The 27,388-nt window shown below is 42.7% G+C and overlaps 1 protein-coding gene, 2 long non-coding RNA genes and 1 pseudogene across 23 annotated transcripts in view; 1 reads left to right on the plus strand and 3 right to left on the minus strand.

Moving 5' to 3' along the window:
• The window catches only part of LOC135110827 (bile salt-activated lipase-like), a 5,131-nt pseudogene extending 1,052 nt beyond the window's left edge, over positions 1-4,079 (minus strand).
• The window catches only part of LOC135110828 (uncharacterized), a 77,477-nt gene extending 51,205 nt beyond the window's left edge, over positions 1-26,272 (plus strand). For both annotated transcript variants that reach the window (XR_010273435.1, XR_010273434.1), the window contains exons 3-4: positions 20,068-20,683; positions 25,535-26,272. This is a non-coding gene — a long non-coding RNA (uncharacterized LOC135110828). The remainder of the gene's footprint in view (positions 1-20,067; positions 20,684-25,534) is intronic.
• LOC135110830 (uncharacterized) lies at positions 4,767-5,969 on the minus strand. 2 transcript variants are annotated; one of them, XR_010273438.1, is made up of 3 exons: positions 5,767-5,969; positions 4,936-5,153; positions 4,767-4,820 (listed from the first exon to the last, which is right to left on the minus strand). It is a non-coding gene; the product is annotated as an uncharacterized LOC135110830 (long non-coding RNA). The 2 variants fall into 2 exon arrangements; XR_010273437.1 differs by having other exon boundaries at positions 4,768-4,837.
• The window catches only part of LOC135110825 (uncharacterized), a 74,453-nt gene continuing 73,268 nt past the window's right edge, over positions 26,204-27,388 (minus strand). For all 19 annotated transcript variants that reach the window (XR_010273432.1, XR_010273430.1, XR_010273428.1 and 16 more), the window contains one exon: positions 26,204-26,769. The gene's annotated coding sequence lies outside the window, so the exon portion shown is untranslated. The remainder of the gene's footprint in view (positions 26,770-27,388) is intronic.

Below are 27,388 nucleotides of genomic sequence, written 5' to 3' on the forward strand. Positions count from 1 at the left end.
ATCTATGCAGTAAAGAGGTAATTTTTGCAGTGATATGTAGTACACAGGCAAACTATCGTTGTTGTTGGTGTCACCGTGTCACAGTGAATTGATGGAAGCATTGATAAGTCTTACCTGACATCAGCACTTCCTGAAGAGCCTCTAATGCAGCAATGGTACAATGATAAGCCTTACTTTTATCATCTTATCCTCTAAAACTATCAGTCTCCTCCACAAAAGGGTCCCGCCTTCCATCTCAGTAAAGTTAGTGCACTGATAAGCAATACTTTATCATCTTGCCCACTCCAAAGCTCTCAGAGTCCTCCATAAAGACTTCTGAAATCAGGACCTCTGCCCTCCATCTCACCCTGTGGCAGCAAAGTTGGTCCACAGAGTCGTGATGATGTCCCTGAGGGTGAGGTCGTCGGGCAGCTTTAAGTCCTTGGGGCGCTGTGGGGGTGCTGTTCGTGGCGACAAGAGAGGGCCGCCGCGGAACAAGTAGTACAGATCGTCTACGTGACTCACCCCTGTTAGAATTGACGATCAGAAACCGATTAAAAATTCCTGGAGAAAACCAGTTAAGGGAAGAAAACTGGGAGGAAGATAGAGAAGGAGATGGAGCGGAGGAATTGCTTTAGAACTGCAAACAATAGCAGTCACAGAGGAAGATTCAAGGGACAGAAACAACAGGACAAGGCTCGTACATCGCGCCAACCACTCACTCGAGGGAAACGCCGAACGGAAAAGATAAGAAAAGGAAGATGTGATTCACTCATGTCAGAACAAAACAACATAAGAAAGTAAGGGAAGCTGCAAGAAGCTGTCAGGCCTACACGTGGCACTTCCCACATGAAACACTGCCTACCTCCTTTCATTATCCTCAGCCTCAAATTTGGCCACTCCTCTTTTAAAGCTCCGTAGTGACTCATGGCACACATCACAGTGACTCATGGCACACATCACAGTGACTCATGGCACACATCACAGTGACTCATGGCACACATCACAGTGACTCATGGCACACATCACAGAGACTCATGGCACACATCACAGTGACTCATGGCACACATCACAGTGACTCATGGCACACTTCACAGTGACTCATGGCACACATCACAGTGACTCATGGCACACATCACAGTGACTCATGGCACACTTCACAGTGACTCATGGCACACATCACAGTGACTCATGGCACACATCACAGTGACTCATGGCACACTTCACAGTGACTCATGGCACACTTCACAGTGACTCATGGCACACATCACAGTGACTCATGGCACACTTCACAGTGACTCGGACACAGCTGTGTTTTAGTTTTTCAACAAGATTATATCTCAGACCACAAATTATGTATAAATAAATTAAAATGTTAAGTAATGATGAAAAGGGATGCAGTGCTATTACTAATAAAAATGATGGCAGCGATGAAATGGTGGTGATGGTAATAATGACTGGAATTTGTCGTGATGCAGGATATTAATAGTATAGGATAAGAGTTATTGGTAGTGGTAGTGGTGATGGTAAGAAGGCTGGTGATAGTTGCTACGTATAGCGGTGGTGGCGACAGCGCTGGTGATAACATCAGGAGTGGTAGTGGCTATGCCAAGCACCTTCTGTTTTTATGAGTATTTAAGTCGAGAACCACCCTTGATGTCTATAAAATCTCTAAGTTATTCATTGCCTTGAAGTGACATAGGGGATATGATGTTACAAGCAAAATTCTTTGGGTCAGTTATCAGGATCTGTTATGTAAGAGTGGCTCCAAACAAGGGCAATAAAAGGGCAGAAAAAAAGCCCACTAAAGGTGCCAGTCCCCAGTTACTTTGCCGGTGTTCTTAAAACATCTGCCTAAACATTCGTCACTGAACTGACCGCCTCGTGTCAGTGTTGACGCCGCGGTGCCTCGGGCAGGTTGTGGGCCAGGCATTGCTTACACTTGTTGTCGCAGGAAGGGCAGATCAGTTGGCCGAAGGAGAGCTGGGCGTAGTGCTGCAGCTCGTAGCGGTAAATCTTCCCTGCGTGGTGGGCGGAGATGCGGTCATGAGGCACGGCGAAGTAGTGGTCAGTGAACATCTGTCAAAATTATATATAATAAGACTAGTAAGAATAATAACTAAGAGTTATTTTTGTTATTTTCAATAATAATAACTTATTATTATGTCTTCATCATTTTTTTTAAATAATATATTATTATTATTTTGATAACTAAAAGAATTAGAATGTTCACACCAACCAACTACTATACTACTACTACTACTACTACTACTACTACGAACATGAGATAATAAGGGAAACGGCAAGAATCCATCAGGTCAACACGTGACAGTCCCTGAATGCAACATGCTTGTTCATCTCCACCTATCATCTTCATACGTGAGTCTAGTTTTTAAAGCTCCCTCATAATTCATCACTAATCACTAACAATTACGATTACAAGGCTTTTTCACAGCAGAATGATCACGGAAAAGTTCACCGTACAGAACACCAGCTGGCAGTTCTGTATGTTTAAGATGTAACATAGGCGCAAATTTAAGAATGAACAGTGAAAACACTGCCGGCATCCTCTTGTCTCAAGTGTTAAGGTGTAACATCCCCTCACGTAGAGCCGTGTCTTCTCATCCTTATGTCGTATATGTAAACAAGTAATTTTCACATTGCAAATACATCCAAAGTTTACGGAACATGTGCAGCAAAAAACAGGCTTAGGCTCCAGTGTTGGTGCTCACCCTCATGAAGTCGTCAGCGTGCGCCTCGGTGACGTGCGTGGTGCCCAAGTAGTGGAGGTACAGCTGGCGGGCTACAGCCTCCGGGTCCTCGCTCCTGCCCTCAAGCTGAAGGGACGCAGACCCGGCCATGCTAAAATTGTACTGTAGCTCCTCCAGTAACTGTTTCTTTGCCAATGCAGCTGGAAAAAAAAATAAATCTTCAAAACAATAGATTTTGAAGGTAATTATTCCCTCAGACATTTTAGTTAGTGAAGCATGATTTTTAACCACGTAAGTTGGGTGATAATTACGCAAGGCGAAAAGAGCCCCATCGTCTTTGGTAATGCCTGATATGATGTCCACCTGGGTGTTGCATCCCTCACTTATCAGCTGGGCAGGGTGACGCGGCAGGAAACGGCCGTCCACTCAGGGCGTGAAGGTGAGCGGCAGCACGCCCCATCTCTGTACAAATTAAATGGCCTCAGAACTGTAATTTGAATATATCCACAATTGAATGTTCAAGTTAAATGAGCAAGTAGTCCTGACACCTGGCACAGTGAGTGCCACTCACTCTGGAGCTTTCGTAACGAGGAAAGAGAGCCTTTGCATCCAGCCCCTGCAGGCACAGAAGGAGCGTGTTGCTGCCCTGCTCTGTGGGACACCCAAGGCTGCCACCCACTTCAATTGCCTCCTTGCGAGGATTATTGTTGATAGTCAAGGACGTCAGTGCTGTTCCAGACTGCATGATAGCACTGGAGAAAAGATCTGTCAAAACAATACAACTTGTCTCATTACATACAAATATGTGAACAAATGGATATACAAGGTTGAAATTATATATATATATATATATATATATATATATATATATATATATATATATATATATATATATATATATATATATATATATATATATATATTGTGTGTGTGTGTGTATAAACAAAGGTGATGAGAACGAATGTGAAGTCCAAAAGGAGTCCTACCTTGAACTTCCGGGACGAACATGAGGAGGTGGGCGGCGGCGCTGCCGGCACTCTCACCGAAGATGGTGACCCGCATGTTGTCTCCGCCAAAGAGGTGAATGTTGGTCTTCACCCACCGCAGCGCCAGGGTCTGGTCCTTGAGGCCCAAGTTCGCAGGCATCGCCAAGTCCTCGGTAGACAGGAAGCCTGTACAGTGAGAGAGAAGCAGTGAGAAGAGCAGTACGCAGGCCGCGCCGCGTGTGAGAGAAGTCACCACCTCGCCACACACCACCCACCCAGGACACCCAGCCGATACTGCACCACCACCAGCACGATGTCGTGGTCCAGGAGGACGTGAGGAAGGTATTCCTGGGCACTGCCATGGGTGAACCTTCCTCCGTGAAGCCAAACCATCACCGGGAAGCTAGCGTCTCCATTAATCTGTGATAAGATTGGTACTATTACACACACACACACACACACACACACACACACACACACACACAGAGAGAGAGAGAGAGAGAGAGAGAGAGAGAGAGAGAGAGAGAGAGAGAGAGAGAGAGAGAGAGAGAGAGAGAGAGAGAGAGAGAGAGAGATGACTAAAAGGGGATGTAAAATATTCCTTACAAAAGATTAAAGTTTTAAATTTTACATTCGTTAGAAAAGCTTAGATTAAGAGGTATAACAAGAACAATTTAAACAAAATCCTTAGTGTTAGTAATCAGGATAGGACTAAAACTAATAAATAAAAAAAAAGGGAAGAAATTGGTTCTCAGATAGAGTGGTAGATGACTGGAATATATGCAGTAATCAGCCTACTAGTACCGAGTCACCTGGGTGCTTTAAAAAAGGATTAGTTAAATTTACTGATCGGGAAGGCAGGTGGACACAGGTTTTAGACAAGGACTGTCACCTAGTACGTGTAGGCCTACTTTCTTCTCCCAGCTTCCCTTATGCTCTTAGGCTAACATGTCACAGATTAAAGCAGTCTCTCCGTGGTTCTCTGCCTCACCTTGGGCACAAACACGTTGAGGTACAGACAATCCTCCTCACCCAACACTTCCTTTATTCCGACTTTCTCTGCTGCGGAGAAATACTGGATGCACGGCGAGGCGGGAATGGAGGCTTCCCCCATGGCCCCCCAGTCTGGGAAGGGTTCGGGATCCTGGAAGAAAGGACACACTACCTTCCAGTATTTTCCCACCCTCATTTTACAGTCTCACTCTGATGAAGTCAAGTGCTTTCATTACTCCGCAAATTTTCACCGTCTGCCGGCCTACCTTGAATCGCAGCCTCCCCAGTGGTGGCCGAGCGTAGAGAATGCCGTAGAATGACGAAAAGTCTCGGCCCTTCACCGATTCCTCCACAATGCCTGAGACGCGGCCATCCCTGGTATCAACGAATGGCACATCAGCAGCAGTCGCCACCAGCACCACCACCACCACCACCAGCGTCGCCACCAGAGCCGCACCACGCGCCATCCCTCTCTATTCTGCTGCTGTGAGATACAAGCGAGAGGAAGAGTATAGGAACAACTAAAATCAGTATTAGTGGCTTTTTATTTTGTCTGTATATTTTCTGTTGTGATTTTTTTCAAAACAAAATGTTTCCTCACACCGGGCAGCACTGTGACGCCAAAGATGGGTGCATAAAGGAAGCAAAGCGGCAACTGAATATCATAGGAAATACACAAAGCAGTCTTTTCAACGAGTAAAATAGAAGTGAAGCCACACGATGCTACGCTAAGTTTCCCGTCCATAGGGGGATGTTCAGCTTCTTAATTCCGAGACCACAGAACACTAAGTTAGATCTTGTTAAGTCCAGCTTGATTGTCATCAACACAGGGGTTCCCCAGGAATGTCACGTGCCATGTCTTAGTCTTCATACAGATAACTGTAGGAGCTGCATTGTCTCACTAACGCGTTTTTTTGACAAAACACACATGGTAATTTCATACCAGCCACAAAAGTAAACTCATATTTGTACATCAGTCCACACACACACACACACACACACACACACACACACACACACACAGATAAGCGCGCACAAATGCTTCGTTCCTTAACAAAAGAAATATAAGATTATCTGCACTGCGTTGCAGAACTTACAATGCTCCCTCAGTGCTGAGAGTCGGGTTGTTTAGTGCGCGGGCCGGGTGACAGACTGACGCACATGCTCCGTGACGCTCCTTTTATATGAGAGCTTGATCACTCGAGTAGATTTAAAGGAACATGATGAACGAGAGTTGTCAGTTCCCACAGGGCCCGTGAAATTGTGTACTACAGTTGTGTACGAGTACTGGGAATGCGGTTATGAGCGCGACACACACACACACACACACACACACACACACACACACAGTCTTTTAGCCATCCTTCCGCAACCTGAGTTGAATCAAGGCTTACAAACTTAACGATTGGAGAAAGTTTGTGGATTCAGTCCTTTCGTGTCAGGTAATCACCTCAGCAAGGCGTCCTGCACAAAGAGACAGAGTGCTGACACGAAAACCGTATGAACTTCAAGGAAATATTTAATATTTAATGACGAGTGGTGATACTGATGATGATCATATGTGTGTATGTGTGTGTGTGTGTGTGTGTGTGTGTGTGTGTGTGTGTGTGTGTGTTGATGACAGTATTGCTATAACAAATAATATTGGTGATGATGGTAATAATGGTGATAATAATAATAATGATAATGATAATGATAATGATAATAATAATAATAATAATAATAATAATAATAATAATAATAATAATAATAATAATATATAATCCAATTACTTCCATTCTTGTTCTTACTTTGGTGTGAGATGGTTTAATGCATCAGCACATCTGAGCCTCACCACTGCATGGTTCCTATCCTGCCTTAGTATTCCTGACAGGCACTAGACGTGCTTAGGCAACACAGCTCATTCAGTTGCCGGGCGCTCGTATTGAGACTACGGTTGACAAACAGGAGGACATCCCTAGCTTGACGCAAGTATATTTGGTGAAAATCTGAGCGTAAAAATCGAGTAACCTACCCTGTCCCTCTCCCTCCTTCTCTGGGTCCTTCACTCTCCCACAGTCTGACTTCCTACACGGAGATGAAATGAGTATTTTTATCGAAAACTAAGCACACAAAAGTCAAGTGACCTTCCATTAACCTTCACTCACATGTTGTGCCCTTGACTTTCTACCAGGAGTTTGTGAATTCCTCTCGTATTGGTTCTCCTCTCGCTGCGTGAATCGACCTTCCTCCCCGGTACCGTTGTTCCAGCGTAGGGCAATTCATTATATTCTTAGTTATAGTTCTTTAATTACATAAATAAGACAAGAGAAACTCTGTTTATAGCTTAGAATAATGCGTGCTGAAATGCATTAGAGATAAAGAGAGTAACTATGAAAAATAAATAGTATGATGTAGGCAATGCTGGTTATATTTATCCATGGCAATAGATGTATCCAATACTAAAAGATAAACATGTGGCTACAAAATGCAAATTAATAGTTTACAATAGACTTGTTATACCAATCCTGTTATATGGTGCTGAATGGTGGTGGACTTTAACTACAAAACTAGAATCGAAGATTCAGGCAGCCGAAATGCGAGTGCTCAATAATCAGGGGTGTTACAAGAAGGGACAAGATGAGAAATGTTCAAATAAGAGAAGAGTTGGGAGTGACGCCGCTACTGGAGGATGCTGATAGAGCAAGACTGAGATGGTTTGGACATGTTAAGAGAATGGAAGAAGATCGGTATGCTAAGAAATATATGGAGTGGATACCAAGAGGCAGGCGACCACGAGGGAGACCAAGGAAGAGATGGAAGCAAGGTATTGAAGAGAGCCTTAGTAGACCTTAGTATCACCTCGACAATGGTCGAGGTGATGGAGGACAGAGAATATGAAGACCCAGACGGATGGAGGAGTATTGTCCGGATGTCATCGAGCTGACAGGCTTATAGCCTAACTGGCGTCTGGTGAGAAGGATGAGAATAAATGGACCAAGGAAAGTTTCATGTTGTGTGACGTGCGGTGACGTGATCGTGCGAGCTCCACACGTATGCCTCCCCACCTCTTACCTACACACACACACACACACACACACACACACACACACACACACATATATATATATATATATATATATATATATATATATATATATATATATATATATATATATATATATATATATATATATATATATATATATATGGTGTAACACGAGTTTGTGCAGATATTGTCAGAGGTGAAGGTGCAGGTTATTCTATGCGGGAAATGTTCTATGTTTCTATGCACATATGCATTTTGAGGCGTTGTTTATCCGTGATATGAAATTCAAGTCTGGCCAGACGACAGATACAACTGTGGGTAACTATGGTAGAGACACACACAGTGTCCACTTCACATTACTTTACATTATACAACACAATCTGAAAGTATTCAATGTCACTGTCTCGGAGAAACTTTTTTTTCATGTTCATATGTTCACTGGACTTCATTAGTCTTTTCCACAAGGTTCAGTCTTCTATTCATACAGGCCTCTTTTACTTATCTATCTATTTATTTATTTATTTTTTTTTATGTAGGAAGGACACTGGCCAAGGAAAACAAAAATGCAATAAAAAAAAAATGCCCACTGAAATGTCAGTCCCATAAAAGGGTCAAAGCAGTAGTCAAAAATTGATCAATAAGTGTCTTGAAACCTCCCTCTCTAAGGAATTCAAGTCATAGGAAGGTGGAAATACAGAAGAGGGCAGGGAGTTCCAGAGTTTACCATGATGAATGATTGAGAATACTGGTTAACTCTTGTGTTAGACAGGTGGACAGAATAGGGGTGAGGGAAAGAAGAAAGTCTTGTGCAGCGAGGCCGCAGGAGGAGGGGAGGCATGCAGTTAGCAAGATCAGAAGAACAGTTAGCATGAAAATAGCGGTAGAAGACAGCTAGAGATGCAGCATTGCAGCGGTGAGAGAGAAGCTGAAATCAGTCCGTTACAGGAGAGAAATTGATGAGACGAAAAGCTTTTGATTCCACCTTGTCTAGAAGGGCAGTATGAGTGGAACCTCCCCAGACATGTGAAGCGTACTCCATACATGGACAGGTAAGGCCCTTGTACAGAGTTAGCAGCTGGGGGGTGAGAAAAACTGGCGGAGACGTCTCAGAACACCTAACTTCATAGAAGCTGTTTTAGCTAGAGATGAGATGTGAAGTTTCCAGTTCAGATTATAGAAGAGGGGAACAGTTGAGTGTCATTGAAGAAGAGGGGATAGTTGTCTGGAAGGTTGTGTCGAGTTGATAGATGGATGAGGCATTTTTGAAGCATTGAACAATACCAAGTTTGCTCTGCCCCAATCAGAAATTTTAGAAAGATCAGAAGTCAAGCGTTCTGTGGCTTCCCTGCATGAAATGTTTACCTCCTGAAGGGTTGGACGTCTATGAAAAGACGTGGAAAAGTGCAGGGTGGTATCATCAGCATAAGAGTGGATAGGACAAGAAGTTTGGTTTAGAAGATCATTAATGAATAATAAGAGAGTGGGTGACAGGACAGAACCCTGAGGAACACCACTGTTAATAGATTTAGGAGAAGAGCAGTGACCGTCTACCACAACAGCAATAGAATGGTCAGAAAGGAAACTTGAGATGAAGTTACAGAGAGAAGGATAGAAACCGTAGGAGGGTAGTTTGGAAATCAAAACTTTGTGCCAGACTCTATCAAAAGCTTTTGATATGTCCAAGGCAACAGCAAAAGTTTCACCAAAATCTCTAAAAGAGGATGATCAAGACTCAGTAAGGAAAGCCAGAAGATCACCAGTAGAGCGGCCTTGACGGAACCCATACTGGCGATCAGATAGAAGGTTGTGAAGTGTTAGATGCTTAAGAATCTTCCTGTTGAGGATAGATTCAAAAACTTTAGATAAGCAGGAAATTAAAGCAATAGGAAGGTAGTTTGAGGGATTAGAGCGGTCACCCTTTTTAGGAACAGGTTGAATGTAGGCAAACTTCCAGCAAGAAGGAAAGGTAGATGTTGACAGACAGAGCTGAAAGAGTTTGACTAGGCAAGGTGCAAGCACGGAGGCACAGTTTTGGAGAACAATAGGAGGGACCCCATCAGGTCCACAAGCCTTCCGAGGGTTTAGGCCAGCGAGGGCATGGAAAACATCATTGCGAAGAATTTTAATAGGTGGCATGAAGTAGTCAGAGGGTGGAGGAGAGGGAGCAACAAGTCCAGAATCGTCCAAGGTAGAGTTTTTAACAAAGGTGTGAGCGAAGAGTTCAGCTTTAGAAATAGATGTGATAGCAGTGGTGCCATCTGGTTGAAATAGAGGAGGGAAAGAAGAAGAAGCAAAGTTATTGGAGATATTTTTTCTAGATGCCAGAAGTCATGAGGGGAGTTAGATCTTGAAAGGTTTTGACACGTTCTGTTAATGAAGCAGTTCTTGGCTAGTTGGAAAACAGACTTGGCATGGTTCCGGGCAGAAATATAAACTGCATGAGATTCTAGTGATGGAAGGTTTAAGTACCTTTTGTGGGCCGCCTCTCTATCATGTATAGCACGAGAACAAGCTGTGTTAAACCAAGGTTTAGAAGGTTTCGGACAAGAAAAAGAGTGAGGAATGTACGCCTCCATGCCAGACACTATCATGCTCAGCACACAAAGACGGGTCTCTGACACGGAAGCAGTAGTCATTCCAAGGAAAATCAGCAAAATACCTCCCCAACTAGCAGAGGCAAAACGCCAGAGGCACCTTCGCTTAGGGGGATCCTGAGGAGGGATTGGAGCGATAGGACAACAAACAGATATGAGACTGTAATCGGAGGAGCCCAACGGAGAAGAAAGGGTGACAGCATAAGCAGAAGGATTAGAGGTCAGGAAAAGGTCAAGAATGTTGGGCGTATCTCCAAGACGGTCTGGAATACGAGTAGGGTGTTGCACCAATTGCTCTAGGTCGTGGAGGATAGCAAAGTTGTAGGCTAGTTCACCAGGATGGTCAGTGAAGGGAGAGGAAAGCCAAAGCTGGTGGTGAACATTGAAGTCTCCAAGAATGGAGATCTCTGCAAAAGGGAAGAGGGTCAGAATGTGCTCCACTTTGGAAGTTAAGTAGTCAAAGAATTTCTTATAGTCAGAGGAGTTAGGTGAGAGGTACGAGTATACAACACATATAAATTTAGTTTGAGAGTGACTCTGTAGTCGTAGCCAGATGGTGGAAAACTCGGAAGATTCAAGAGCGTGGGCACGAGAGCAGGTTAAGTCATTGCGCACATAAACGCAGCATCCAGCTTTGGATCGAAAATGAGAATAGAGAAAGTAGGAGGGAATAGAAAAGGGGCTACTGTCAGTTGCCTCAGACACCTGAGTTTCAGTGAGGAAAAGAAGATGAGTTTAGAAGAGGAGAGGTGGTGTTCTACTGATCGAAAATTAGATCTTAGACCGCGAATGTTGCAGAAGTTAATGAAAAAAAAGTTGAAGGGGGGTGTCAAGACACTTAGGGTCGTCGACAGAAAGGCAGTCCGACCTGGAGACATTTATGGTCCCCTCCCCAGATGGGGACTCCGAGGCTGGTGTAGGAGTCGCCATGATGATTTTAAATTTTTTGAGTGAAGGGTGTGTGTGTTATTAGGTGCTTGTAGTTTTGTGTGAAGGAAGAGAGTTGTCTTTAGAGGGCAGGCTGTGACTGCCCCCTTGTGTTGTGAGACACAAAGGGAAACGTTCAGTGAGGTCACAGCTGGGTTTAATGATATGTTCACAGCACCCCCTGAACAGTGCTGGGAGTAATTATCGTCTCGGCAGGTGTCTACTGCGTCCTCCTGTTCTTATATGGCTATCTATTTATTTATTTATTTATCCGTTTATTTATCTAAGTCATGTGGTCACTACCTCACTAGTGTTCTCCACGTGGTTCAGGCTTCTAGTAATACAAACTACTTTTATATATTTTCTTATTTAATTATTATTATTTTATCAAACCTTTACGATCCTTTCATCTCTTCTTCCAGACTGACTCCCTCTTCTGACCATATTCCATATTCAAATCAATCTTACATACTGCTTACATACAAAACACTCTCCTCTTGTTTCCTTCCCTCGCCACACACTCCTCCCACTGTACTGTCATCACATACCTCCCTGCACAACACTTTCTGCTTCCAACCTCATTCCTATTCGGTCTACCTCACTAATGCATGAGTCTCTGCATCTTTCATCTCTGCCTGATTGTTTTCCCGCGTGAATCAGATTGTTTCAGGAGAGGAGCATCAAAACACCACTGGAACTAAATTATCCAATCCGACCCGTTATGAAACTTTTCAACTGGTTTGTATTCGCAGCAGAATATTAAGAACAAATGGATCAATGATGTGTTGGCGTGAAGAACAAGTCAAGTGTTCTTACGTTTCATCAAAGCTAGGTCCTCAATGCTTGTTATAAGTCTCCTGATGCAATAATGATAGGAATTGCTCGTTAGTAAGCTCCGGAAAGTGCTTCAGTTAATGACAAGGACTTCAATTTTTAGACACCATCAAGACCTCTTACAACAAATACTATAAACATGGTACTCATTCAGAATCATTATGGAGCTATGAAAGACGATTAGAAAGATTAATGGATGAGTATGACAGGTAGAAATACGTAGATATGTTTCATACAGTGACTGCCACGTGTAGGCCAGACGGCTTCTTGCAGCTTCCCTTTTCTTACACTCTTATGTTCCAATCATGTGTTTCTAATCTAACAAACAGCTCCTAATTGCTGTTTGATGAGAGTGAGGTTCTATTTTATTGGTGTGGCCGAGGTGTGGGCGGTGGTAGTGGCGGAGCAGTAATAATTTGTCCATTCCCCTGGTGTGTCGGAGGTGTGGGCGTTGGTGGCAGTAATGATGTGTGGTGGTGTGGGCGGTGATGGCATTGGTGGCGCTAATAGTGTTCTGATTGCCGCGATGATTACAAGGTGTAGTGCACGAACCTTTTATTGTGAGTACCGGCGCCTCTCATCACCTTGCTGGGCTTCACACGGTTCCTGCGTCAAACACCTCAGCGTGAAGTGTTTGTGGTTGTGCAAGCTGGACAGATTCACATCATAGTCGGCGTCACGAACTTCTCTAGTCACTGTACATTATATATATACACGTACAATACTGCATGTAAAGAATAGAGCTCCGAAAACTGTTAATCCCTCTCATCAGCATAGTCCAAGCCGCCGCGCCGTCTTACAGCTGGCCATTTCCACGCTACAGCCACCAATGCTGTACACACACCACTTTACCATACCAGTAATCATTTATAGCTATCCATTCTTCGGTACTGTTGTTCGTCTTTCAATAATTCTATAGTAAGTGTAGTGTAAAAAATCAAACAGTTTAGAACACCCAGCACTATGATTCATCTTTCATTGACACTATAGTAAGTGCAGTGTATCATACCTAAATGATCCAAGTCTTTTGAATTCCTATCCATGAGTTCCTTAGTGTTGACATCTGATAGCAGCACGTAGATTCAACCATTGCCTGTTTAGTGAGGCAGAGCAGTAAGTCACGATGAACAGGATCCCTTGTTAAACTAGTGCCTGCATTCCAAAGGGTCACCCACACGTGCGTTGACCTTTCTTCCTTATCACCGCAACTTTCCTGTGACACGCTTTTTCCAACGGACTCATGTTCTTACCAGGAAGTTATTATCCCAGGAGGGAATTACTGCCACTCACCCCAGGGAAGGCCTGTTGATGGTGCCCCAGTTACTCACCCAAAGGAAAGACGGAAGGAGTAAAAAGGAAAAGCAATAGACGGCGGTGTACAAGTTTCTTAAACCGATTTGTCGGAGCATCAGCTTCAGGGTTTTAGAGACCACGCAGGTTTAATAAAAGCATTGTAGTTGGGGAAAAAGAGAAAAAATAGCAGCAGCTGCTCCCTGGAGCGCTTCATCCGGGAAATAGCCAACGTGTAGTAATTTATCGCAGCAAAATGATAGTAAAGTCACGCCTGCCGTGGAGCAGCGCGCGAGGAAGTGGCGCGGGAAGAGAGACGTCTAATTACTGCAAGCAATAACCTTAATTAACAGGCATCACTCATGACGGGGAGGGGCAGCAGGCAGGGGGCGACGCTCCCTCCAAAATAGTGCAGAAGAGAATGTGCCGGAAAAGAGAAAGAAGCCAGACGCTTTCTTGACCTTTCTTGATAGTTCCTCGTGTGTGTGTGTGTGTGTGTGTGTGTGTGTGTGTGTGTGTGTGTTGTGTTTATGGCTATGTATGGGGTTGCGTGCTTGTCCATATTTTCTAAGTGTACGGAAGCGAGACCGTGTGAATACTTGTCTGGTGTTATGTATGTATGTATGTGTATATATATATATATATATATATATATATATATATATATATATATATATATATATATATATATATATATATATATATATATATATATATATATATATATATATATATATATATATATATATATATATATATATATATATATATATATATATATATATATATATATATATATATATATATATATATATATATATATATATATATATATATATATATATATATGCATGGAGGGAGGGGTGTAGGCTTACGTGGTATACCATTATGTAATATATTTGTTAGTCTTCGCCCACTCTGATTTAAGAGTAAGTCAGGCCACAACTCATAGCGTATTGTTAATATCATATAACGTCTTTTACCCCTTTTCTGATCAATAAAGAGTTTGGAGAAACTCGTCACTTACAGTATTCTAAACTGCAGTATATAAGAAACTATAGTTATTATTATTATTATTATTATTATTATTATTATTATTATTATTATTATTATTATTATTATTATTATTATTTCACTCTTGTTCTTGCTGTTTTTATTGTGATGATTAGCACTAAAATAACAATAAAATAACTTATAATAATCATAATAAAACTACTACTACTACTATTGTAGCACTAACAGTAGTAGTAGTAGTAGTAGTAGTAGTGTTATTATAATTATTATAAGTTATTTTATTGTTATCGTCGTATCCATCAGAGAGAGAGAGAGAGAGAGAGAGAGAGAGAGAGAGAGAGAGAGAGAGAGAGAGAGAGAGAGAGAGAGAGAGAGAGAGAGAGAGAGCGAGAGAGTGACTCTGGAGCGGCCAGCCTTTACATATGAGGTAATTACAAATTCCTTGGTCGCCTCACCACTCAAGAGGTGCCCGGCAACGGGTGAACCTGTGTGGCCCTGCACGATGTCATCACGATACAGCCAATGCAACAGTGACGGGGAATATTGTATAATTATGCAAGATTGAACTACAGACAAGTTGTGAGCGTTATTGAATTACCGCCTTCTGTTCGTCTTGTGACACAACTAGCCGTTCAGGAAGACATCAGAAATTATGGTGACAATCTCTGAGTAGCTGCTGTGGTCTCAGGACTGAAGTACATGCGTGACAAGGACCAGCCTCATTATGAAGGGGCAGCGGTAACTAATGTGTGCTATTGGATCTTATCATGAATGTTTGTAGCCAGCTGTGCTAAGCCTAAGTTTCTCGTGGGTAGTAGGGTGGTCCACGAGACTGTCTTTTTCCACCATGAGCCGCCGGAGATGATGTGTGCATGTGTGTGTGGTGCCAATTAAAGGTAGATAGGCAGGCGAAGACTGTGCTAGGCTGGGAAATGTGCAGTGAGCAAGTTTAGCAGACCAGTGTGCGGGTAAGATGCATCATTTCATGGCTTTAGTAAAAATGCATCACTGTCATCAGAAGTGCAATGGAAATCTGACATGAGCATTGCCTCCACATCGAGAAACATAACATTATTCAGTTACAGGAAGAAACCACAAAGAAAATGTACAAATTCAGGGACACTTTGTTTTCTGAGAGAGAGAGAGAGAGAGAGAGAGAGAGAGAGAGAGAGAGAGAGAGAGAGAGAGAGAGAGAGAGAGAGAGAGAGAGAGAGAGTACAAACACACTCAGCTTTAAATTGGAGCAACCCTATCCCACCCTCCCCCCTCCATCTCTTTTTCCCAACCCCAACAAAAGAATAAAATAAAGTAAAAAAAAAAAAAAAAAAAAAAAGCCCAATGGAGATCCCACTTGCCCTCTATGCAAAGAAGCCGTCAGGACGCTGCAACATTTCGTATTTTGCAGCAAAACATTTTCAGAGATAAGAGCGAGCAACACCCGTATTTACCCTGACCGTCCCCTGCAGACACACCGTCACGAATATTGTCATTTCGCGCAGGGAAAATGAAACATAGAAAAAAAAGGGGAAAAATGGTCACTAGTAATGAAAGCGAGCAAAGGAAGGCATTAGAAAGGCTGCCGGTCCCCAGTGTGCCCTCTTAGGACGGCATAAACACAATACTCTCAATTGCACTCTCTTCTGTGCTGAAAATTCCAAGGTGACGCGGAGGCTTTGGTCGGTCGGCGCCGTTCAGGGCAACGCTGCGCCGAAGCTGAGTGAGCCTCGAGGGTCTGACGTGAGGCAATGGTTCTGCAGCGGCAGTGATAGTACTGTAGTGGTGGTGGTAGAAGTATTGGAGGCAACAGAGGCGGTTGTGGTAGTTGTGGTGGTGGAGTGCTGGCTTAGGAAGAGTTCTCTTTTATCAAAACAACAACAAATACATTTTCCTTAAATAACTCTTCATGACGTGGAGAAGTACACTAACAATATACATGGATCAAAATAGCAACTTTGGTCTTGTTTATTTTCTCTCAGTCTCTTCTTTCTTTACTTTCACATGTATGAAGGCAGCGCCGCCGGGCAGGCGCTGCAAACAAAAAGTGAATGGAATGCCTGTCAGTGGCGTTCTCTAAAAGACAAAGAAAAAGGCTGGAGTAAGGAAAGCCACGGAATCAGTTCCACAGCTGTGGACGTGTCCTGATCCTTCCTTTAGGAAGAGCTCAAGTCTTAGGGAGAACAAAACCTGGAAGCCACCTGACTGTCGCACTGTTAACAAAAAGGCTAAAGGTAGACTGCTGGAACAAGTGTCCGGGAGTGGGACAATCCAGGCCGGGGCGGTGCAGTATGAAGTTATATTTTGCAATTTGTCGGTACAGTCCGTGCCCGAAGGACACAGTCCAGCAGGGCAGTCCGGGCCTGAAGGACTCAGTAAGACATGGCAGCTGTGGCCTTTGGGAGCCAGCTGAGCGAGACAGCCTTGGCTTGAGGGACTGGAATAGCTTGGGTTGAGTGAGTGAAGTGGAGGAGTTGGTGGCGCCACTTGTACGTTTCCTGACAACTCCTGTGGGGTCACTTTGAGTGTATTGTTACTTACACTGAAATGTTTACAGTTCTGAGCGAGTGTGGTAATATAGTGTGGCTGGTGGTGATTGACTCACCTGCACCTTGTCCATTTCCAGTGATGTAAAGCTCCTCCACCTGGTTGCGTGGCTGTGTGACTTGCACTATAGTCTATAAAAAGTGTTGGAGATAGAACCTGGAATATTCAAGAATGCGGACCTTAATCTTACTTAATACTCCCCAGAACGTAACAGACCTTTTACTTTTTATTATTAATATTTTTTTTCTTTTCTTTTCGTTCGCGGACCCAAATCTTTGCGTTAAGGAGGGTGGAAACTCTGTAGGTGCGAAGTGACTGGCATCGTGTTTGAAATTGTAGTCGCGGCAGTGTAAGGTTTGCTCTTTCCCGTGCGTTCTTGCCCAGCCTCCGGGAACCGGCACGGACAGTCTGCCTCAGTTCCAGGCAAGACAGGGGGTCGAGGGGTTAAACTTTGGTAAATTGTGTGTAAGTGCGTGTGTGAGCTTTCTAAGAGCAAAAATTGAAGAGAGAGAGAGAGAGAGAGAGAGAGAGAGAGAGAGAGAGAGAGAGAGAGAGAGAGAGAGCTATCCTCAGAGCAAGAAAGCAGCTGGCTCCTCGAGGTTACTGTGTCTTCAAAGAGAGGACTCATCCGAATCCTGTCTCTTAATCCTGACCTGTGCCTCGTCTTGGGTGTGTAGATCTCACTCCTACATTCTTAGCTCGATACTAGTGACTTTGAATGATACGTACTGGTAGTAACTCTTCTGACCACTGAGAGTGTTTATAATATTATTGGGAAATCTGCTGTAAGAAATGCATGAAAAACCTGAAAATTGGGGAACTTTTGACAGTATAGAAAATTGTTTATCTTCAAGGAAAAAAAAAAATATATATATATATATATATATATATATATATATATATATATATATATATATATATATATATATATATATATATATATATATATATATATATATATATATATATATATATATATATATATATATAATAGTCATCAGTGAGGCTTAATACGCAAACACACACAAACTACCGGGACAAGGCTGCTAACATCTTTGCTCAGTGTCCGCAAAACAATTCCACACAGTAGCCTGTGAAACATATGGAACAGTGAGTCAGTCGTAATCAGACAGAACAGGTAATTTATAGAGATACCTATGTTCTGTGTTTTTTTTTTACAAATTTCTCTGTCTTCTAGTTTATTTATTTTTTTCTTTTTTTGGTGGTACCGGATAAAGAGGCATAATTTTCTTGCAGCACTGGGGTGACTCACTCCTTCATAGACACAGGTTGTATTGAGTGTGACATGCAAATTTCTCTGGTCTGTGTTGTAGCTCTGCTGTATGATGAAATTTTTTAAGGGTGTTAAAGCACCTCCGCCCCTTGCTTTTAGTCACTCCTTTACTCTTACGCCTCACTCCTATACCTTCATTCATTCACTAGAGAGAGAGAGAGAGAGAGAGAGAGAGAGAGAGAGAGAGAGAGAATGTACAACACTAAAAATGAAACACGTCAATGCCTAGAACAATGCAAATCGTGATTTATTGCTCTCTCTCTCTCTCTCTCTCTCTCTCTCTCTCTCTCTCTCTCTCTCTCTCTCTCTCTCTCTCTCTCTCTCTCTCTCTCTCTCGCACACACACACACACACACACACACACACACACCTCATGACGTCACACGACACACAACGGACAGTTCCCGCCAAGTGGAGACATTCATCAACTCACCACCTTCAAGTGTCATCAGGTAACACTGGCGGCAGGTGGTGTTTATGCCCAGAGTATCCTTTCATTTTTGTAACCGTGGCTGAGGCATAGAAGGGTCAGCTGTTGGCACGTTGGCACATTACACGTACTACATTCCTGGGCAGTGCACCGTGCGGCACAACACGTGAGCATTATTACTTCGTTCCTACATAAAAGAAAATAAATAAATAAATAAAAACAGACGAAATGGAACAAAATTTAAAGGAAAAATATATATTGTTCTCCTCCCTTCACAGTGCCATCCAGGCAGCCTTATCATTTCAAATCACTAGAGTACTTCACCGTAGTTTAGTGAAATCATTACATTGCTCACCCAACCAAAAAAGAAGCCGAAGTTGAACAAAACTGATAGAAAAAAAAAAAGAAACATGGCGTTTTTCCTTCACAGTAGCACTCTTATTATTCCAGTCTTATTATTGCCCAGGGGTTCAATGACAGCATGGTGAAATTATTACATTACTCACCCAGGCAGACAAAATGAACAGAATCAAATGAAAAAAAGGAAGCATACATTGTCTATCCTTCACAGTTACCCAGACTTTTTTTTTTATTTCGTATCACTAGAGTACTTCCCTAAATGTGTGGCGACGTTGTAGTGACCAGTGCCACGCCTTGCAAACGTGCCACTCCTTCCCAGAACAGCTTTGTGTGGCACTAACGAAGCGCGGTGTCACCCAATGGTAGTGTGAAGGCTGCGAGGTTTGTCTGCTGACTTGCCCAAAAATTATTATGTTGATTTATCTTCAGACTCTGGCGGTTGGAGTTTTGATTCAATATACAATCTCTCTCTCTCTCTCTCTCTCTCTCTCTCTCTCTCTCTCTCTCTCTCTCTCTCTCTCTCTCAGTAGTGTTTAATATCTACGTTCGTCTCTTTTTTTTATTACAGTGATATTGGTGTTTATTGGCATTTAATTAAACCAAACGTATGCCCGCTTAAAACGAGCTTACACAGAACGACATACTGCTATACAAATAAGCACACACACACACACACACACACACGCGCGCGCGCGCGCGTCGGGGAAGGAGCGTCGTAAGAAACAGCCTCGTAGGAAATTATAATGAAACAGCTTCTTAATGCTTAGCTTCTCTACCGGCGCGCTACTCTCTCTCTCTCTCTCTCTCTCTCTCTCTCTCTCTCTCTCTCTCTCTCTCTCTCTCTCTCTCTCTCTCTCTCTCTCCCTCCCCCCTGTAAAATACTACGTGGCATCATCGAAACGAGGGAGGAGCGGAGGAGGGCACCGAGTCCGAGCGACCTTGAAAACAGCTGAGTGATGATGCCACTTAGCATTTTAAAGGAGTACTTATAATCACCGCAATAATGTTGTCGTGTAATGCTTATTGGTATATCACATGCTTTTTAATACCATTTGTCTTGTTATAAGATACTGTAATATTCCACAGCCTGCAAAAAATAAGATTAAATAAGTGGCACCTCCGAGGCTGCGACAATGCAGCCGTCTGTTCTTCACGTCAGCTACACGCATAGCAGCACACCCGCGAGTCCCATACATTTTCAACTCCTCTGACGGGGAAACAAAGCCTTAAAATGCATATGTGTATAGAACATTTCCTACTTAGAATTGCACGTTCCTTCACCTCTTTCAGTATTTGCAGAAACACGCGTTACACCTTTTATACAGTGGACAACAAGCAAAACAACACCTACGTGTTCTGAAACGCTTCATTTGTCTCACCACATTTTTTTTTCTTTTCAAATGATGATAGGTTCTGAATAGCCGGGTTTTAAATGCATTTCCCCTGTTAATAATATAGAAATCGTGTTAATCTGTCACTAGAACCATAAAAACATCTTTTGAAAACCTGTGCAACTTCATTTAGAGTCTTATCAGTTTAGTGGAGGTGCGGCGCAGAAGTGTTTCAGAATAGGGATCATTGTCTCGTTTTCCCCCAACCTGGCGTCCCCGCTCGGCCCCTTCCACGACTCGCAGCGAGAGAGAGAGGTCGAGGTGCGGTGGTCTTGTGGCGGAAGCCTGAAGGAGGCGGTGAAGGAGTGAAGGTAAGAGTTTGGTAATAGGAAGATTGTTAGATTATTATTCAGTGGGTGGAATTAAGGCGTAACCTATGAGATTATGAATGATAAGGATGAATAGGTGAGAATAAGGATGGGTAGGTTTGTCCATGTTTGGTGATTAGATACGCCACGTTAGGTAATGTGATTAGGCTGACCTGATGTAGGTTGACCAGGTGAGGTTGGGTAGGTGTGATTAGGTTAAACAGATGGTGATTACAACACTGGCAAAGTGACGTAGTTAAGCTTATCAGGTGAGGGATGGGAAGTTATAGAAGTTTAGCAATTTGCGAGGGAATAAGCTGCAAGGGTGATTAGACTGCAGGTGACGTTATTTAATTTGTCAGGTGAGAGAAGTATGCTGATCAGATGGTAAGTTGGTTGCTTGTTTGTCCAGGTGATTGACGTCTGATTAAGCTTACTGAGGTGATAATTAAGGAAGTGAATTTGAGATTATATTATATAAGCACGTAAAATCATGTTGGATTGGTGTGTCTGTGGCTGCTATTTTGTGGTCCCTCTGCTTATTCGCTGTGCTGAGTAGCAGTTGGCTTGTTAACTACGATCATTATTTCCCTTATTCATTATCATACACACACACACACACACACACACACACACACACACACACACACACACACACACACACCTACCTACCTTTAGTAACGGTATATGCACACCCACGCACATTCACACCCACGCACGCTCACAAATACGCCCACGCACTCGCACACCCACGCACTCGCACACCCACGCACTCGCACACCCACGCACTCTCACACCCACGCACTCGCACACCCACGCACTCGCAGACCCACGCACTCTCACACCCACGCACTCTCACACCCACGCACTCTTATGTCCACGCGCTCTCATACCCATGCGCTCTCATACCCACGCGCTCACACACGCCCAGGCGATCACACACACACAAAATATTAATGACAAAAAAACTGGTGATGCACTCAAAAATCTGGTGACACTCAAAAAAAAACTGGTGATACACTCAAAAATGGTGACACTCAAAAAATCTGGTGACACTCAAAAACCTGGTGGTGCACTCAAAAAAAAACTGGTGATGCACTCAAAAAACTGGTGACACTTAAAAAAAACTGGTGATGCACTCAAAAACCTAGTCAGGCAGCCAAAAGAATGGTCATGCACTCAAAAAAAATATAACCCCTTCACACACACACACAACCCCTTCACACACACACACACACACACACACACACACACACACACACACACACACACATTTACATTCTAAATTTGCATTAGACTTTTTTAATGCTGCTTTGTTCTATTAAAGCAGATTTTTATTTATTTTTATTTATTTTCTTTTTTACCCGGTTCACCTCAAAGTTGGCTTATTTTAAATAGTTTTTTTTTTCTAATTTGTTATTCATCTGATAAATATTTTCTTGTCCTATATTTGCTCATGTATTTGGCTTCAAAATTCTTTCCCTTATCTGACCTTTTCTTTATATAGTGGGTTTCAAAACGATGGACTACACTTAAAATTGTTGTATTTCTGGAACCTTAAACTGTCTATAAATAAAACTAATAAAAGGTGTGGGCCAAAGTTTAAAATGACTTCTTTTCAAATTTTAAATTTTTATTTGTGTTTTTCATGAGTGCAGAGATAGCATTTTTTTTAATCAGGTTCATCTTTTAAACTTGTGTATATATTGTGGTGTCATTGAAATTTCTGTGATGCCATGCAGATTTCTTCTATCTGGTGTTTTCTTCTACTCTACATCATTCTTCAAATTTTTGCTTTTAAATTATAATAGGGACATGTTTATCAAACACATTTCTTGGCTTCAAACGTTAAACTGCCGTACTTTTCAGATTTTCTCTAACCGGTGCTTTCCTTTCTTTCAATTTTCGTTTCTTGAATGTGACAGTATGGAATTTAGACACATTTCATATTAAATCTCGGCACAGTTCTCACATCATTTTTTTTTTTTTTTTATGTAGGAGGGACACTGACCAAGGGCAACAAAAATCCAATTAAAAAAAAATGCCCACTGAAATGCCAGTCCCATAAAAGGCTCCAAACCGGGAGTTAAAAAATTGAAGGATAAGTGTCTTGAAACCTCCCTCTTGAAGGAATTCAAGTCATAGGAAGGTGAAAATACAGAAGCAAGCAGGGAGTTCCAGAGTTTACCAGAGAAAGGGATGAATGAATGAGAATACTGGTTAACTCTTGCGTTAGAGAGGTGGACAGAATAGGGGTGAGAGAAAGATGAAAGTCTTGTACAGCGAGGCCATGGGAGGAGAGGAGGCATGCAGTTAGTAAGATCAGAAGAACAGTTAGCATGAAAATAGCGGTAGAAGACAGCTAGAGATGCAACATTGCGGCGGTTAGAGAGAGGCTGAAGACAGTCAGTTAGAGGAGAGGAGTTGATGAGACGAAAAGCTTTTGATTCCACCCTGTCTAAAAGAGCAGTATGAGTGGAACCCCCCAGACATGTGAAGCATACTCCATACATGGACGGATAAGGATCTTGTACAGAGTTAGTAGCTGGGAGGGTCAGAAAAACTGGCGGAGACGTCTCAGAACACCTAACTTCATAGAAGCTGTTTTAGCTAGAGATGAGATGTGAAGTTTCCAGTTCAGATTATAAGTAAAGGACAGACCGAGGATGTTCAGTGTAGAAGAGGGGGATAGTTGAATGTCATTGAAGAAGAGGGGATAGTTGTCTGGAAGGTTGTGTTGAGTTCATAGATGGAGGAATTGAGTTTTTGAGGCATTGAACAATATCAAGTTTGTTCTACCCGAATCAGAAATTTTAGAAAGATCAGAAGTCAAGCGTTCTGTGGCTTCCCTGCGTGAAATGTTTACTTCCTGAAGTGTTGGACGTCTATGAAAAGACGTGGAAAAGTGCAGGGTGGTATCATCAGCGTAGGAGTGGATAGGACAAGAAGTTTGGTTTAGAAGATCATTAATGAATAATAAGAAGAGAGTGGGTGACAGGACAGAACCCAGAGGAACACCACTGTTAATAGATTTAGGAGATCAGTGACCGTCTACCACAGTAGCAATAGAACGGTCAGAAAGGAAACTTGAGATGAAGTTATAGAGAGAAGGATAGAAGCTGTAGGAGGGTAGTCTGGAAATCAAAGCTTTGTGCCAGACTCTATCAAAAGCTTTTGATATGTCCAAGGCAACAGCAAAAGTTTCACCAAAATCTCTCAAAGAGGATGACCAAGACTCAGTAAGGAAAGCCAGAAGATCACCAGTAGAGCGGCCTTGATGGAACCCATACTGGAGATCAGATAGAAGGTTGTGAAGTGATAGATGTTTAAGAATCTTCCTATTGAGGATAGATTCAAAAACTTTGGATTGGCAGGATATTAAAGCAATAGGACGGTAGTTTGAGGGATTAGAACGGTCACCCTTTTTAGGAACAGGCTGAATGTAGGCAAACTTCCAGCAAGAAGGAGGTAGATGTTGACAGACAGAGCTGAAAGAGTTTGACTAGGCAAGGTGCAAGCACGGAGGCACAGTTTCGGAGAACAATAGGAGGGACCCCATCAGGTCCATAAGCCTTCCGAGGGTTTAGGCCAGCGAGGACATGGAAAACATCATTGCGAAAAATTTTAATAGGTAGCATGAAGTAGTCAGTGGGTGGAGGAGAGGAAGGAACAAACCCAGAATTATCCAAGATAGAGTTTTTAGCAAAGGTTTGAGCAAAGAGTTCAGCTTTAGAAATGGATGTGATAGCAGTGGTGTCATCTGATTGAAATAAAGGAGGGAAAGAAGAAGCAAAGTTATTGGAGATATTTTAGGCTAGATGCCAGAAGTTACTAGGGGAGTTAGATCTTGAAAGGTTTTGACACTTTCTGTTAATGAAGGAGTTTTTGGCTAGTTGGAGATCAGACTTGGCATGGTTCGGGGCAGAAATATAAAGTGCATGAGATACTGATGATGGAAGGTTTAAGTACCTTTTGTGGGGTACCTCTCTATCATGTATAGCACGAGAACAAGCTGTGTTAAACCGAGGTTTGGAAGGTTTAGGTCGAGAAAGAGAGTGAGTAATGTACGCCTCCATGCCAGACACTATCACCTCTGTTATGCGCTCAGCACACAAAGACGGGACATGGAAGCAGTAGTCATTCTTAGGAAAATCAGCAAAATACCTCCTCAGGTCCTCTCAACTAGCAGAGGCAAAACGCCAGAGGCACTTTCACTTAGGGGGATCTTGAGGAGGGATTGGAGCGATAGGACAAGATACAGATATGAGATTGTGATCGGAGGAGCCCAATGGAGAAGAAAGGGTGACGGCATAAACAGAAAGATTAGAGGTCAGGAAAAGGTCAAGAATGTTGAGCGTATCTCCAAGACGGTCAGGAATACGAGTAGGGTGTTGCACCAATTGCTCTAGGTCATGGAGGATAGCAAAGTTGAAGGCTAGTTCACCAGGATGGTCAGTGAAGGGAGAGGAAAGCCAAAGCTGGTGGTGAACATTGAAGTCTCCAAGAATGGAGATCTCTGCAAAAGGGAAGAGGGTCAGAATGTGCTCCACTTTGGAAGTTAAGTAGTCACAAAGAATTTCTTATAGTCAGAAGAGTTAGGTGAAAGGTATACAGCACAGATAAATTTAGTTTGAGAGTGCTTGTGCAGTGCTTGTCAAACTTTTTCCGTTTTCCTATGATATTTCTTGTGTAGTCTTAATTTTTTTAGGGAATCTTGGCACATCTCCTATGCCTAAGAGAGACGTATTTTTGTTTTGAGTTTTGTAGGGAATCAGTTATCAAACACATTACAAGGAATCTCAGCACATACAACAAACTTCGTGTCTAGGAACTAATGGTCTGTATTCCTTGCAGGTGTGAAGTGTGTGGCTTCCACTTCACCATCCTATGAACAGCCTGCAGGAATCTCTATCAACACCTGCTTCTGCAATATTGGCATCTGGTTATCAAATAGTGCTGTCACGCTGGGCCTGACATACTCCATTGCAATTGGGGAATCAAGCTTCACCAGGAAGAGAGGCCGAGCATCATGACCTTCAAGCCTTCAAGCCCTACAAGAGGTGTTAAGTATTGTCAGGACAAAACAGAGGGCCTGGTACAAGAGTTTTCATTGCAATCAAGGAAGAGTCAAGTTGCAGTAAGAAGAGTGTGGCAAGAATTTTAAGCAGGAGGAAGACTGTCAAGCAGTTGACGGCAGGAAGAACGCGTGAAATTCCCTTAAGTCGTGGCAGGACCAACAGGCAACCTTCAACACCTGCAGAGGCACAAGAGTTGTGGGCAGTTTCACCAGGAAGAGTTTGCTCCTCACTCAAGTTGACACAGACACAAGAATTTGCAAGTGTTGTTACTCCGAGACCCTGCTGCAAATGTTCTCCAATCCACTCCAGTCTGGGAAGGAAGAATGTAGGAAGTCCCTCTCTTCTGTACTCAACAAGCACCACCACCACCACCACCACCACCTTCATTCAGGCTTGGGACAAGTTTTGTACATTCCAGCACTTCAGTATTAAAGAAAACAAGTGCCATGTTTATTATCCTGTTGTGTATTTATTCACTTAACATTCACAGTAAAACAATAAACATTCAGTATTCCATCTTGTGTAAATAAAGTTTCAGGCAGAGTACAGGTCATGCCCTGAAAAAAAAACGCATAGAAGCCCTGTGCCAGCAACTGGTGTCGTTGGGATGGGGCTTCTGTGCAAATCATACCTTAAACTTTATTTTTGGGCCTTGGGCCAATCCTGGCACTTTTTTTTTATTACCTTGAGGGCATGAATTGTTACCACCAAATATTTATTTTACACTATACCAGCACATTGTTGTTAGCAAACTATATATTTATTTCACATATATAATAGTAGTCACAAATTTATTTATTGGCAAAGACATACAAGTCATACACACAGCAATGCAACCTGGACTAGATAATACACTGGTGGAGTCAGCTGGCTTGGGGCACTTGTACAGCAGCAGCACACCCAGTACTGGCTGTAGACACACCCTCCATTTGGCTCTTCCTGACGTCAGAGCCTGCAACATGGCACTACCGGACTGATTGCAGACAGAATGTTAGCCAACACAAGTGAGATCTGCAAAAGAGTAACGCAATTTGGGGAAAATGGATAGTTATGAAGACGTGAACCTGTATCACACATACACACTAATTCTATCACTCAAATGCTGGCTTTTTACTTTTTACAAACATTTCACTCCCTTTAACAGCCCATCACTCCCTTTAACAGCCCATCACCTGGCCAAAACAATCCTCAAACAACCCACAACTCTTCCATATCTTATCTTTTTATATCCATAAATTCCTCAAAAAAACATCCTTATTTTTCGCCAAACACCTTTCACGTGCACATCTCTCAACAAAAAACCCAAGCTACACATCTCTTATTTCACACTGATCACTGCAAACCATTCCTTCTAACCCTCTTCAGTAACACGCACAACACGCCTCACCAGTAATGCTCATCCATCCTAGTCACTCTTAATAAAAGTACCACACGTGCACTTACCCAGCCCACACACTGCCTCTCTTGCTATCCTGTACCACTATTTTCACACTTGCTGTTCTTCTAATCTTGGTAAGAGCACGCCTCTCCTCCATGCATTTACTAATCTTATTAACAACTTTCCTCTTATCCTGCACATACATACATAAGGATTCATACACACACACACACACACACACACACACACACA

The sequence above is a fragment of the Scylla paramamosain genome, chromosome 21 (assembly GCF_035594125.1).
Source record: "Scylla paramamosain isolate STU-SP2022 chromosome 21, ASM3559412v1, whole genome shotgun sequence".
NCBI lineage: Eukaryota > Metazoa > Arthropoda > Malacostraca > Decapoda > Portunidae > Scylla > Scylla paramamosain.